Raw genomic sequence first — 14,164 nt, forward strand, 5'->3', positions numbered from 1 at the left:
CAAATATTTGGAGAGTTTGGTCCTCAAGGTTCTCTCCCAGCTGTTTCCTACCCTAACTCACTTCCTTTTATTTTTTAACCATCTCCAGTAAGTTTTGTCCTGATACTGAACCAGGAAAACCCTAAAATCCCACAGATTTTTCCAATTTTGCTGAATTTCAAGCCTCACTTCCCACAGCTTGTCCCAGAGTGCTTCAATCCCTTTGCTGTCCCATCAATCTTTGATCAATGTGTCCTGAAAAAGAAGCAAAACCCACTTTGCTCCCTGAGTTTTTCCCTTTCCAATGATTATTATTATTTATTAGCAGTTTCCTTGGTGGTTTTGGGGAGGATTTTCAGGAAATTGATTCAAACCCAAATCCTTTTGGATGGAACATTGCAGCTCCTCTGGAATCCTTCAGCCTTGTTCCTCTCATCCCTTTTTCCTGTCCTTGGCTGGGATATTCCTGGGGAGAAGTGGAAGCAGCTGGAGCCAGAATCCCATTGTGCCCTCACTCTGCTCCCATTCCCTTTCCTCTCTGGGAAAAGGTCTGGGAAAGCTCCTCGGGGCTGTGTGGCCTCTGCAGCTGAAATCACCTTTATTTTTGGGAAAAGGACAGTTCTTCTCCCACTGCTGCAGCAGGAATAGAGCTGGAAAAACAGGAATTGGAAGGAGTGGAGAGTCACATTTATTTCCCTCCATTTTTCCAGTGATTTATCATGGAATCATGGGATGGCTGAGGCTGGAAAAGAACTCCAAGACCGAGTCTTACCATTAATTCAGCACCACCACTAATCCACGTCCTCAAGTGCCACATCCACCTTTCCAGGGATGGGGACTCCATCTGGCCCTGGCAGCCTTTTCCAGTGCTGGACAACCCTTTCCATGAAGGAATTTTTCCTAATATCCAGTCTAAACCTTCCCTGGCACAACCTGAGGCCGTTTCCTCTTGCCCTGAATAGAAAGAGGAAAATCCCCTCCTCCAAAATCTTCTTTAGTTCACAGAGTTCCTGAGGAGAATTCCAGCAAGGATTGCTGCAAATTCCAAAGCAAGAAGAGCCTTTGAACCCAAAAGAGCTGGAGACAGGAAAGAATTAATTTAGATATTCCAGCTTAATCCAAGCTTGGAAAGGGATTGGAGCAACCTGGGATAGTGGGAGGTGTCCCTGCCATGGGATGGGGTGGAATGGGATGATCTTCAAGGTCCTTTCCAACACAAACCTTTCCATGATGATTCTATTCCATGGTTATGTGTTCAGACCACGTTTCCAACCTTTCTTAGCAGATCACTGGGAATTTTGGAGGAACGACATCTTCTTTCTCCCCACGACACTGTCTTGAGACTAATTATTTCCTCCTATTAACATCAAGAAACCTTTTATTTTAATTAACAAAGACCCATCACTCAGATCAGCCCCTTCTACACAAGAATAATTCTCCAATTTTTTTTTTTTTTAAGGAATTCTATCCCTCTGATTTAAAACTGCCGTTTCCTAATGCAAGACTCTCAAATATTCATTCCTTAATCACGGATTCAGCTCTCTTCAAACCTTCAAACCCGATATCATCATCTTCCCTTTTTTTGTTTTTTTTTTTCCTTTTTGCAGGCATCATGGGAAAGAATTCCACTGCTCCATGATAAAAACTTCAGAAGGTTTGAAATATGAGCAGATGATAATTGCAGCTTAATATGCTAATGGGGACTGGGAAGAATAGGAGTAAATTGCCCAAATATTCCTAAATTCTCCATGGCAGGGTAATATGGGAGTATGGACATCACTTATTAATTGGAAACATTTCCCAGAATTTATTTGACATAGCCATTAAATGGAAACATTGCTGGAGGATGAGCACAATGGGGTTTATTTGCTCAAATTCTTCCTTCAAAATGATTTCAAGCACTCAAAAATGCACCTGAAAGTGGTGTCAGCTAAAAGTGCATCATTTATTGGGTGTCTTGAATCTTCCAAGGTGGGAGAGATGGAAATTAACCTCAAAACATGCCTAAAGAACTGCTGACATTCCCTGAACGCCCTCAGAGAAGAGGGAGACGTCTTTCCCAAGGATTTCACCTCTCCCTAAAATATTCTATTCATCCATCACCCAGTGCCTGATCCCTCCCCATCATCCCTCCCACCATCCCGAGCTCCTCAGTTTATGAAGTGCTGCTGCTTCAATTTAAGGGGTAATTTTCAAACCAGTTTCCCTAAGCCCGTGCGAGACTCCCCAGGGATAATCCCCTATTAGCTCATCCCAAATGCTTTATTTATCTCCTGCTGGCTGGGAAGAGCTTTAAGTCCAATGAAAGTGGCCACTTTAGGCTGGGGTAAATCTTCCCACTGAAAGGCAAGGGGGGGTTTGGCCAAACTGATGGGATTTTTCATGGGAATGAGCAAATCTCAGCTTGGGAGCTGCTGCTGCTGCTGCTGCTGCTGGCTCAGTGTGTCCGTAAAACCCATCCACTCATTAACTGGGCACCAGGAGCCTGGAGCAGGACACTTTCCCTGGAATGTGGTCCAGGAGCTGGGACAATGCCCTGCTTGAAAATTCCATTGGGGGGGGTGGGATGAGAGGGGCATCGAGAGTTGGGTTTGGTGTGGAATTGGGGGGAAACCAGTCTGGCTCAGCAAGCCCAAAGTTTAAAACCCCTGATTAGCACAGGTTTTCCTGTCATATTCCTTCTTGGAATGTGGGGGGATTCCTCCCTTGGGAAGGGGACACTCTCCAAGGGTTCTCCTCAAGGTTAAGAGGAAGAGCCCTGCCCAGGAGTGTTGGTGTTGGGTGAGTTTTATCAATCTTGACTTAATAATTGTTTCTTTTTGCTGCCTTCAATAAAATTGCTTGAATAGAATTGTTTTATTTTATTGCGCTGCATTAGACTGCACACTCAATAATTCTAATTAAGATCTTTTGTCTAATCACTTGTAGTGATAAATAATTCATGTTTTCATAAACGGATATGATTTTCCATCGTTAAAACCCGTGGGATGAAGTGGCAAAATTTAAACCATTGCCTGGGATTGGATCCAGCCAACCACAGGTGACCCCGAGGAGTTTAGGGAGCAAAAGGATCCCCTCTGCACCTCCTGACTCGATGGGAGCTTCCCTGAAAACCTTCGGAGCTCCCACTCCACCCCTGGCAGGACCACAGGGAGATTTCCTTCAGGCAACCCCACAGTCTTGCCCAGCTCCAAATCCACCACCCCTTATTCCCAGTGGAGCACTGTCCCCAAACCCACAGAATCACAAAATCCAGCACAGAATTATAAAGGTTGGAAAAGCCCTCTGAGCTCAAGCCCGACCATTCCCAGCACTGCCAAGGCCACCACTGCTCCCTGTCCCCAAGTGCCACATCCCCACGGCCTTGAAATCCCTCTGGGGATGGGGACACTTCCAGGGATGAGGATATTCCCCAAATTTACACCTGTGCTCTGAGATGACCCTGCTGGAGCAGGGAATGGGGCCAGGTGCCCCCTGAGGTCCTTTCCAGCCTGACCCATCCTGGGATTCAGTTTTGGGTAATAATCCCAGGAATCCACAGAAAGGCAGAAAATCCCGTTCTTCCCTCAGCTCCCTCACTTTCAGATTCCCTCTGAAGCAAATCCTCCTCAGCTCTGGATCAGGAGCTGGAAAAACTTCACACCCTTCACACCCTTTATACTGCGCCAGCAGAACCCTAAATAAATTCCCAATATTGTGAAAAAACTGAAAGAATGGGATTGAAACAAAGGGATGTGGAACAGACAATTCCATCACCAAATCAAAACCTGTTGGAATTTTATGAAAACAAATCCTGTGATTTTTCCTTTGAGCAACATCCTGTAGGAGCTTGGTTTGAAAAATCTGCCTTGGGTGGCTTTTTTTCCAAGCCATCATTCCCTTTAAGCACAGGAATTGCAGGGAATCACTGGCTGGATGTGGGATCGATCAACTCGGTGCTGATCCAGCACAAAAATCTGGGAAAGAAGCTCAAAACGGGATCTTGGGAATGCAGCCTGAAGGGAAAGGTCCTCCCTGGGCAGAGGGAAGGAGAGAGCTGGAGGAACAGAGGAATTGAGGCTCTTCTCTCTTTTCCCAGCTTTATATTCCCTAGATTTCCTAAATTCTGCTTCTTCCAAGTGCATCACCATCGAGGCATTTCCTGAAGTTCTGTTCCTCATGGAATGGGGGGGACAATTGGATCTCCAATGTGACAAGTTGATCATTCCCAATATTTTTTTCCACCAAAAAAAAAATAAAAAAAGACAGAAAAATCCAATACTCCAAAGCTGTTTCTGACATCCTCCTACCAGGACAACACTGGGATTCATGTATGGAATTATAGAAATATTCCCTTGTGCGATAATTTAATTTAAAATATTACAAGTGGCTTTGGGGGTTTCCTGCTCCCCCAAAACCAAAGAAATTTAAGTCAAAAGTGCATTTGTTAATTTTTAATTCATGTTTATATAAACAGATCTGATTTTCCGTCATTAAAACCTGTGGGATGAAGCGGAGCCATAATTCCATTTTGCGCCTCATTGATGAATAAATTTAGGATTTTTATTCCTATTCAAGGGATTATTTCAGAGTATTTTAGGGAATCTCCAGGAATTAGTAATACATTTGTGAGAGCCCAGATTTCCAGGATGAACTGTGGATGTCCCATCCCTGGATAATTCAAGTCTATGTTGGAGAGAGCTCAGAGGACCATGGAAAGTGGAAATTGTCCCTGCCGTTCTCCAGTAAAGAATTCCTGTAGGAAACAACCCATGACTGAAATTCCAGGGTATCCCAGTGATTCCCAAAGTATGGAACAAAATTAATCCAAATGAGATCAATTTCTCCTCTTGTCCTTCCCAAAATGGACCAGAAGGAGAGGATGGAGGAATCCTGTGAACTGTGAGTGGTAAAGGAGAGAAAAAAACAAGATATAAAGGGGAAAATTCCTTCTGTAGTCATGGGAAGGTTTGGATTTGGGATTTTTTTTATCCTGTTTTTAAATTAAAGCTGCATTTTCTCCCCTCTGCAAGTGAGAATTTTTTCCAGGTAATCACACCCAGGTTTGTTCTGATGCAGAGGAACCACAACAAACACAATCTGCATTCCTCCCACTGCCCAAGGATGCTGGATAATTCCCTAAATTATGGCTCTGGAAATTTATATGGTTTTCCTGTTCCTTTCAGGGAGCTTTGCTTTACAATCCATGCACAAAACAAGAATGGCATTCCCAAAATTACAGCCACTCAGCAGGGAGGGATAGAAGCTGTGAGAAAGGATGAAATCCAGGACTGGCTCAGGAAAGAAATGGAATTTGGAGCCAGGTTGGGAGAGCTGGGAATGTTCACCTGGAGAAGGGAAAGCTCCAGGGAGAGCTGAGGGCACCTGAAGGGGCTCCAGGAGAGCTGGAGAGGGACTGGGGACAAGGATGGAGGGACAGGAGCCAGGGAATGGCTGCCAGTGCCAGAGGGCAGGGATGGGTGGGAGATTGGGAATTGGGAATTCCTGGCTGGGCTGGGATTGCCAGAGCAGCTGTGGCTGCCCCTGGATCCCTGGCAGTGCCCAAGGCCAGGCTGGACACTGGGACACCCTGGGACAGTGGGAGGTGTCCCTGCCATTGAAGGGATGGGATGGATGGGATTAAGGGTCCCTTCCAACCCAAATTATCCTGGAATTCTGTAACGGGAACAGGACCCTCAGAAGAGTCATTAACTCATATTTTAACCCAACCTCACATTTTCCAGCACCTTTTCACCCTCAGCCAAGAGAAGCCTCCCTGAGGCCACTCCTTTGTGAAAACGATGAGCTTCGTGTCTCCAAAACAATTCCTCTTTCATCGTCCAAGGAAAGCCAGAACGAGCTGATCAAGCCACTTCTTTTCAAAGGAATTTTTTTTTCCCCTTTGCTTTTGTGATGGTGCCACCCTGAAAATCTCCAAGTTCCGCTCAACAAGAGGCAAGGAAAGCAAAAGCAGCTGAATTTGCTTACTGAGACACTCAGAGCTGCGGAGTCAGCAAGTTCTTGGCAGCAAAGATCACTTGACCTCCGTGCATTTGAAGACAGGTGAAAAAAAAAAATTGAATATTTTGAGCTGTTCTAAATGCATGTAGGGGAAAAAGAAAAAGCTCCTCGTGTTAAATCTTCTCACAGGAGAAAAAAAATTAAAAGGTGGAAAGGAACAAAAAGTGGAGAATGTTTTATGTTACAAGCTGTGGATTGCCCTGGGACAATGATGGAACTACAGAAAACAAGAGGGGAGCAGGAAATGAAAAGGAGTTTAATCCATGGGCAGTGTTTGTAGGAAGGTGGGAGCCAGGATTTTCTGGGAACAGGGACAGCAGGAGAGGGAATGGCCTCAGGCTGGGCCAGGAGAGCTCAGGGTGGATATTGAGAAAATTTCCTCATGGAAAAGGGTGCCCAGAAAGTCCACAAGTTTTAAATCCTGGAATTTTAAAAATTGAAATTAAAAACTTTAAAAATTTTGTGGGTGTGGCACTGAGGCTCATAGGTCAGAGGCGGCCTTGGCAGTGCTGGGAGTAGTTGGACTCAAAGATCTCCGGAGTCTTTTCCTACTTTACCACCTCTCTGGCACATAAAGACAGAACTCTTGTTTTAGATAAAATGCCCTGACCATGAACACTTGGACACTCCCAGGGATCCAGGGGCAGCCACAGGAAATCTGGGAATTCCATCCCAGCCCTTCCTCACCCTCCCAGCCAGGAATTCCTTCCCAATATCCAATTTAAACCTCTCCTCTTTCAATTTCCGACCGTTCCTCTCCTAGCACTTTCTTTCCATGTAAAAAATTCTTCTCCCTCCTTTTACAAGCTCATTTTAAGGAGCAGAAAGCTGCAAATGAGTGTTTGGATTTGCTGTGGGAAATTCCTGCAGCTGCCTGGGAATATTTGCAGGGCAGGGATGAGATTGGGGCTGATCTCAGACACGTGGAGTCATCCCACCAGGAATGTTTGTACACTGGGTCTCCAGACCTGGGCTCGGAATTAGCCACATTTTGGGGAATTTCCACCACTCTGAGGTGGCCTGGCTGGGAACAGGGAATATTATTTTTGGGAGGAATGCCATGGAAACCAGGCAGTGTTGCTGGAAAAATCCCTCCCAGCTCTACCTGGTGTCTCACAGATTTGTATTTTGGGGCTTGTGCAGAGGCTGAAGCTCCAAACAAATCATTTCCCTCACCCCTCCTTTCTACATTTTCTGCCTACAATTATTTCTCTTTAACTTCTTGTTCTCGTGGGACTCTATTTGCAGAAAGGCTGGAATTTGTACCAGGCTCTGCAGCAGCTTTTTGATCTCCCCTGCCTTTTTTCATTGTTTCATCTTCAGACAGGCTGGGTGGGCTTCAGGGCTCCGTAATTCTGGGAGCTTCCTGCATTTCATTTTCCAGAATCCTCTTTCATTTTCCAGACTCCTCTGTATTTTTTTTTCCAGAATCCTTCATGGCATGGCTATAACATGAAGAAAGGTGGATCAGGCATTATATTCCTGTTTAAATATCTGCTGTTCTCTTAGGAAGACCCATATTGTTTTCCAATCCACCCGTTCCTATGGATTTCCTATCTATTGGAAAACTGGCAGCATCCAGGGACCTTTTATGGATTCCTGCTGTCACTGGTGGCTCCTTAATGCTAATTGTGACTCTTCATGTTTGCTTAGTGAAGGCTTTTTCTTCCAGTGGGGTGTGGAAAAGATGGGAAAATGGGAATATTTCAGTTGGAAAGGACCTACAATGATCATTTAGTCCAACTCCTTGAGCACATCAGGGCTGACAAAGGGTTAAAATACATTTTTAAGGCCACTTTCCAACAGATTTGAGGCACCAACCTCTCTGGGGAGCCCATTCCAGGGTTGTTTCACTCCGTCCATAGGGGAATATTTCCCCATTCCGGGTGGTAAAGTGGAAGCCACCTTCTCCTCCAGCAGGTTTTTATTTTTGAAGATGATTATCTGGGACTCTGACCAAAACAATTCCATTGTGTCCCAACAAAAGGAATGGTTGGTTGTCCAGCATAGACCAGGCTGTATCCCAGATCCTGCCAGCCCACGGGAAGGAGGAAAAAAAGAGGATTTGGGAAGTTCCAGAGCCATAAATGCACCTTCAACCTGTGCTGCAGTGGCACCTGAGTGACAGAGCATTCCTGTGTTACTGATCCAGTAAATCAGGGCAGTTCATCCATAGCCTTTGGAATTTGGGGAGCTGGAGGTGACACTCAGGGGTTTCCTCACTGGCTGTGGTGGGCACTCAGCATTTCCTCCGTGTCCTTCCAAGCCCAGGACATTCCCTCTCTCCAGCCTTGTTCCAGACTCTCCTGCTGGCTCGTTCCTGGGGATTGATGCATTTTCCAACAGCCCGTGACAGCTGAACCCTGTGGAGCCTGATTGGTTGGGAAAGGTGAGGAGTTCCAGGGAAATGCACTTGGAAAAGTCAGACCTGTGGCCAGGGCTTTAACCTTTGGAGTGCTGAGGTGCCTCAGGTTTAGATTTTCTGTTTTTCAGGTTCTGTGCTGCTTTAGTGTGTGGGTCTGGGCTCCATATCAGGGGATGCTGAGCTCTGTGCACAGAGCAGGGAGACAAAACAATTCCTGCTCCAGCTGGGCACCAAGGACAAATGATCCAAACCTCAGCCCCAAGAGCACAAACCCCGTGGGCTGGAGAGAGAAAAACAAGCAGGGTGGGACTGCAGGGGCTAAAGCTGGAATGGGACAATGAACTGCAAGGTGCAAATGGAGCAGAACTGATCCCAGGGAGAGACCCCGTGCCCGGCCGTGCATTTTGGGGCCATTTTGGTTCATCTTGGGTGCAGGCCTGGCTGGGCTCTTGTGCTGCCCAAGGTGGATGCATGGAGGAGATGCTTTGAATCAATCCCTGCTTTATTCTGGAACTCCACCCAGCCTCTGCTCCAGGGCAGCCTGCACAAGGCATCACTGGGAGCAGGAAAATGGGATTTTAGGCACTGAGCACCCCCACAAAGCTCTCAAGGAGAGGGATCTTGTATGCCAGGGTTGGAGCTGGGGGCAGAGGGCAGGATCCAAGTGGTTCCAAGGTCTTTGCAATTCCAGATGTACTGGGAATGCTGCAGATTTTCCCAGGGCATTTCACACCTTGGATTTGCAGGTGGAAATGTTCAGACTTGGTTTTCAACCCTTTTTGAAGGATTTCCTCCCTCAGCATCTGTTGTGTCATATCTTTGAGGAGATTAAAATTTGCTTTTTCATATTGTCTCCCCGCTCCCTCCTGGTTTGACCATTCCCAGTTAGAAAGACATCCAGTAGGAGCAGGACAAGGAAATGGCAGCAGGGGAACTTCCAGGCTGGAAAAGTCGGGGGGGTTGGAACAAATGCTTCACTGAACTGAAACAGTGCACAGAAAACACATCAAGTGTTTTTCCATGAGGTTTCCATGGGGCAACTGCTGAAGGAGGCAGAAATTCCCCTGGTTTTCCACACCAGCAGCTTCATTGTGTGATTGGAAAATCCTGCCAGGATCACTGATCCCCACCTTGTCCCCAGCCCAGAGCTCTCAGTGTCACCTCCAGGGGACACCTGCAGGGATGGGCACTGCAACCCTCCCTGGGCAGTTCCTGAGCCCCCTTTCCATGGGGAAATTCCTGCTGTGCCCACCCTGAGCTGCCCTGGCCCAGCCTGAGGCCGTTCCCTCTGCTCCTGTCCCTGTGCCCTGGAGCAGAGCCCGACCCCCCCGGCTGTGCCCTCCTGGCAGGAGCTGTGCAGAGCCACAAGGGCCCCCTGAGCCTCCTTTGCTCCAGGCTGAGCCCCTGCCCAGCTCCCTCAGGGATTCTGCAGCCCCTGCCCAGCTCCCTCAGGGATTCTGCAGCCCCTGCCCAGCTCCCTCAGGGATTCTCCAGCCCCTGCCCAGCTCCCTCAGGGATTCTGCAGCCCCTGCCCAGCTCCCTCAGGGATTCTGCAGCCCCTGCCCAGCTCCGTTCCCTTCCCTGGACACACTCCAGCCCCTCATTCCTGCTGCTTTTGAAGGATCTGAACAGAAACAATGAAGCTGAACCACAAAAACAACACACCGAAAACCCAGAGTCAGCACAGGCAGAGCTGAGGATCCAGCCCTGGGAAAAAACAAGATTCCCACTTCCAAATCCATGGGAAACCCAAGATTTAGGAGGAGGGAAATACAGACAGCAAAGGGGAGAACTCCAGGGAGCACCTGAGGGCTCAGCCAGGGGACACAGCAAACCTGGGAATGCCGTGAGGATGGAGCTGGGACCACCAAACCAGGATGGAGCTGGGACCACCAAGCCAGGGCCAGGGGGGAAGCCCAGCCATAAAATCCAGTGGTTTATCCTGCCTGCCCCAGGCCAGGGCCCAGCAGATGCCTGCAGAATTCCAGGAGCAGCCAAGGTTCCCTGCACCAGAACCAACACCAACATCTTCCAGTGTCTCCCCATCTTCTCTGAGGGTGTTTGGGGAGGGTTTTTGGGGAGATTTTGGGGCCATCACAATGCAGAATGTCAGGGTGAGAGAGATTTGGGGGGATTTGGGGATGTTTTGAGGGGATTTTGGGGGATTTTGGGGCCATCAGAATTCACAACATCAGGGTGAGGGAGATTTGGGGGGGTATGGGGGGTTTAGGGGCAGTCAGGGGGGATTTGGGGGTGTCTGGGGAGGGTTTTGGGGGATTTTGGAGGTTTTTCCTGGAGCTTCCTGGGAAGACGTGCAGGGATGGCATCAGGTGCCAACAATTTGGTGCCAACACAGCGTGAAGATGTCAGGAGCTGGACTCCACCATCCTTGGGAGTCCCTTCCTGCTCAAGACATTCCAGGAAACATCCATTTTCCAACAGGCTGGATCTCAGCAACATCTGCCCCACACAGATGGGCATTAATCACATTGTTGGCACTCCCAGAATGATTCCAAGCTCCTGCTCCAGGCTGGAAGACAAGAATTCATTTTATTATTAATTAATTAAGTGTCCCAGCCGTGATCCATCAGCTCCCTGCAGGAGCTGTCCAGGTGCATCAGCTCAGCCCAGAACTGTGCAGACTACAGGTATTTAATCCATGTTTTCCCATTGTGGAGTAGGGAAAGATGAATTCCCAATGAATTCCCAATGTTTTCCACAGTTTGGGGCACAACTGGGAGCTGGAAGTGTCAGATTTTGTTAAGTTGCTAAAATTCCATCCTGTTTCAGCTCCTACCAGGTAATGGAAAAGGTTGCAAGTAAATAAAAGTGATCTCTGCTGAAAATAAACAACTTGGATGATTCCCAAAGGACCCAAATTCTGCAGAAAAAGATAAACCCTTCTTCTAGGACCCCAAAACAGTCAAGCATTCCCTTAAAAAGAACTGAGGGCCTGGAAAAATGGGAACGATCAGGAAAGCCCAGGCTCAGGGAGTCAAAGAGCACCACAAAAACAGAATTAGTCTGCTTAATTCTGAGCATCGCTTGTGCTGTGTGGAGGTGAAATGCGTTTGACATAAATATCTGCAAAAATCCCAGCTCCAGGTGCCGGGGTTATTGTATTCCTGCAGAATTTGGGGAAGATAAGCTCGAATTCCCTCCCTGTGCTGTGCAAGTGCTTGCCTGGTCCCTGGGGTGTGAGAGCTGAGTCAGGAGTTTTCCTCCTGAGCTCAGGATTAAAAGCTTTAACTTCAGGAGTCAACAAAAAGGCCAAGGAAGAAGCTGTGAGCCAATTTCAATCCCAGCAGGAGGAAAAACCAGGAATCCACGAGTCCTTCCTTGTGCCAGGTCCTGAGTCAGGTTGGAGATGCAATAATTGCATTTTTGTTCTCCTGCCGGTCCCAAATGGAATTCTCCCAATAAATTACAGGGTCCAGAATTATTGTTTGTGTCCCATGGCCTTTCCAAAGGGTGCCCACGGATACCAGCACAGGAAAATCTTCAGGAGTCATCCCAATCCCATCATTCTGTCCGCGAATTTGAAAATATCAAGGAATTCACAGGCTGGGTATTCAAATGTCTTTTCACACAAATACCTCAGCAGTTCCAAAGTGACTTCAGCATCTCCCTGACAAGATCCCATGCTGAGTTTTTATCCCAAGGAATTCAGCTGCCAAGATCATTCTGGTTGTGACACGGAGACAAAACAAGGGAGCACAAAAGCCAGGCCTGGATCTGTGGCTGCCCCTGGTTTGCAGATCAAAAAGAACAACTCAGCCTTTGAAAAGCGAGCACGGATTTGGCCTTTTCAAATCCATCACCTTGGCAACACAAGGCACAGGGAACTGGGAATTATAATGGACAAAACTCAGGATCAGAACTGGCCGGAGTTTGTGGGACCACCCAGTACCAAAGGCAAGGAATGTGGTCATTCCTTGTGCAGGCTGCCCTAGAGCAGAAGCTGGGCAGAGCTCCAGAATAAAGCAGGGATTCCTTCAAAGCATCTCCTCCATGCATCCACCTTGGGCAGCACAAGAGCCCAGCCAGGCCTGCACCCAAGATGAACCAAAATGGCCCCAAAATGCACGGCCGGGCACGGGGTCTCTCCCTGGGATCAGTTCTGCTCCATTTGCACCTTGCAGTTCATTGTCCCATTCCAGCTTTAGCCCCTGCAGTCCCACCCTGCTTGTTTTTCTCTCTCCAGCCCACGGGGTTTGTGCTCCTGGGCTGAGGTTTGGATCATTTGTCCTTGGTGCCCAGCTGGAGCAGGAATTGTTTTGTCTCCCTGCTCTGTGCACAGAGCTCAGAACTGCACACGATCAGAACCATCCCCTGAAATGGTGCCCAGACCCTCACACTAAAGCAGCACAGAACGTGAAAAACAGAAAATCTAAACCTGAGGCATCAATTCCCTGCCAGGGCAGCCCTCAGGACACACTCACCTGCACAGAGACACCCTCAGGTGCAGGCTCCTCCATCCCAGGAGCCAAATTCCAGGAATGAGATTCCTGGAAGCTGAGCCGTGCCCGGATTCCCAATTCCTTCTGCCAAGGGAGGTGTTTCCACACAAATTCTCAGGACTGTGCTTCTGTTTTCCAGGTTCTCAGAGTTCAGAATCCAAGAATTCCATGGTGGTTTGGGCTGGACAAGGCTTGGAGCACCCTGGGATAGTGGGAGGTGTCCTTGCCCATGGCAGGGGGGGGTGGGATGGGATTTAAGATCCCAAATATTCTGGGATTCCAAAACACAAAGGGAATTAGAATGTGTTGGGGCAGCAAAACACAGCTTTACCTCAGGAATGGGATTTTGGGATTTATTAGGACAACTTAATAAGTTTCCTGGTGTTTATTAAATTGGTTTTTCCATGGTGGGGGGGGGGTGAACTCCAGTCTTATCCCTGCTTTTTATCCCTGGAATGCAGATGATAATTTAGTTAGGAATTAAATAAATCACTCTTTCTGTCATTATTTTGTATTGGGCTCCAGGCCCATTCCTGGTATTTTAATCGAGGAACAGCCATCCCATCTCTTCTAACAAAGCCACCCTCAAAATCAGAAATATCTTGGATTTTCCCCTACTTTTTTCTTTCCTCCATTCAAAAGCTGAAGCTTTCCAGAGAGCATTTCGCTTCCCTTTTAAGGGAATATTTATTAAACCTTGTGTCAGCCCACTCCAAAAATCACAGGCTGAGATAAGAGGAAATAACAGCATCCCTTTCCCAGGCCTGTGCTCCATCCATCCTGCAAAGGGATGAGGAAAATACACAGATGGATCTGCTCCCTGCGAGTCGAGTATCGACCCCACGGAAGAAAAATGAAACTTTCTCCCAAGATTTATTTGGGATGAACTCACAGATCTCAGAGAAAGGAGTGTATAAAAGGTGCTGCTCATCCCTGGAGGTTCCGTGTGATTATGTGAAGCGTCCGGAGCTTCACACGGCTGTGAATTTATTAAATCTGATTTTCCATGAAGGATTATTTGTCAGCCCTTCCAGGAGGCAGCAGCAGCATCCTGTACCCTGGCTCGTGGAAAAAGAGAGGCTGAGGGAGTTCAAGGCTGGAGTTTTAGGCATCAGGATGATGATGAAGCGGGATCTCTGCTGACTCATCTGCATTCCCAGCGCAATTCCCTCTTGGAAAGGGGAGCCCTGTAATCCGTCCTGACTGAGGATGTGTCAGAGCCATGGAAGAGCCAGGGAAGCATCTCCAGGAATTCTTATTGAACCACTAAGGCTCTTGGAGCTGGAGTCAGATTCCTGATATTCCAAGGGTGACTTTTCCCAGGACCATGGTGAAATTAGGGCCCTTGCAGGGAGGACAA

General features: G+C 47.7%; 1 long non-coding RNA gene across 1 annotated transcript; it reads right to left on the bottom strand.

Annotated features, from left to right (window-relative positions):
- Positions 1 to 1,900: 1,900 nt before the first annotated feature.
- On the bottom strand, positions 1,901 to 13,114 carry LOC139589586 (uncharacterized). The gene is made up of 2 exons (XR_011679065.1): positions 12,787 to 13,114; positions 1,901 to 10,874 (listed from the first exon to the last, which is right to left on the bottom strand). It is a non-coding gene; the product is annotated as an uncharacterized lncRNA (long non-coding RNA).
- Between the last annotated feature and the right edge of the window lie 1,050 nt (positions 13,115 to 14,164).

Source organism: Agelaius tricolor, unplaced genomic scaffold (genome assembly GCF_023055355.1).
Source record: "Agelaius tricolor isolate 1412-34295 unplaced genomic scaffold, bAgeTri1.0.p SCAF_5, whole genome shotgun sequence".
NCBI classification, from domain to species: Eukaryota; Metazoa; Chordata; class Aves; order Passeriformes; family Icteridae; genus Agelaius; species Agelaius tricolor.